Here is a 1,224-nt window from a genome sequence, read left to right on the forward strand (position 1 = left end):
CAACCTTCACTTGTTCCAATCCTGTTTAAGTTTCTTTCATCTGTTGAACTGAAAACAGAAAACCTATAACCACAATCCATACTTTTGTTCTAATGGTTATAATTTATTTTTAACTGTTAAAATGTTCAGCTTTAATTAAAATATAATGTTTTGCGCTCAACTAAAGAAAGAAAATCAAACAGGTTTGGAACATATTAGAGGTGGGTAAATGATGACAAAATTTAAATTTACTTTAAACCATGTTTATTTGTGAGGTGGTATTAACTAACTAACTCACTACTCTGTAAAAAAAAACTATAATTTGGTGGACACTTTATAAATATTATTTTAATTGAACAACTATTAATTTTAAATGTATTACCCAAGCACTATGCTGCTTTATCTAGTAATAAATATAATTTAATTCAAGTTCAACGCGGCTTCGTTTTAAACTAACATACTATAGTCATTTTGTTTAAGCCAGGTTTCAGTAAGACATAAAGATTAGGATTATTACTGCATTAAGACTGTTGTCTGTTCATTTACAATATGTGCTTTAGGTGCAAGTGGCCTGACGTTTAGAAGACCGAACTTAAAAAAAATAAGTATTTTCACTTATTTGCCATTTTTCTGGTTTGATTTTTAATAGATTTTTTTCTAGAACACATAGTAAATTAAATTCTTGATCTAATAATAGGAGGAACAGACAGTTTCTATGGAGTTAGCCAGATATGCATTACTGTGATTAAAGTGGGACGAGCAAAAGTCTACATGGCTAAAATGTGCATTTTCACTAACTTGTCAAAGCATCCTGAAGATGTTGTCCAACAGGAATTCAGCTCCAGTACTGCTGTGGTGCAGCCCATCAGCATGGGCAAGCCTAGAACGATCCTAAAAAAGATTCCAATTGTTAAAAAAGAGCAGATTTTGTTCTTCACACCATGTTAATAGCCATTCATTCAGAGCAAAAAGTCTGCTGAACCTTTCATGTCCACAGCAGTAAGTAGAAAGCTGTCCAGAAATGATGATCTGCATTGCAAGTGAAGTGCATGGGACCGTTTCAATCTGGCCCTCTGCTACCTGGATTTGATACAGCAAACTTTAAATTTCTAGTCTATAGCTGTCATAATGATTTACACATAATATGGATACATCAGAAACAAGCAAATGAGAAAATAAGTGAGTGATTTTAGACACTTTAAAGGTCATTAGTTCAGTGTTACCCAGCTGGATAATGATAATCAA

At 32.7% G+C, this 1,224-nt stretch overlaps 1 long non-coding RNA gene across 1 annotated transcript in view; it reads right to left on the reverse strand.

Annotated features, from left to right (window-relative positions):
• Nucleotides 1-1,007: 1,007 nt before the first annotated feature.
• LOC130218276 (uncharacterized) overlaps nucleotides 1,008-1,224 on the reverse strand; it is a 1,080-nt gene continuing 863 nt past the window's right edge. Inside the window, exon 3 of the long non-coding RNA XR_008835934.1 lies at nucleotides 1,008-1,059. This is a non-coding gene — a long non-coding RNA (uncharacterized LOC130218276). The remainder of the gene's footprint in view (nucleotides 1,060-1,224) is intronic.

This window comes from Danio aesculapii, chromosome 24 (assembly GCF_903798145.1).
Source record: "Danio aesculapii chromosome 24, fDanAes4.1, whole genome shotgun sequence".
Taxonomy (NCBI): domain Eukaryota; kingdom Metazoa; phylum Chordata; class Actinopteri; order Cypriniformes; family Danionidae; genus Danio; species Danio aesculapii.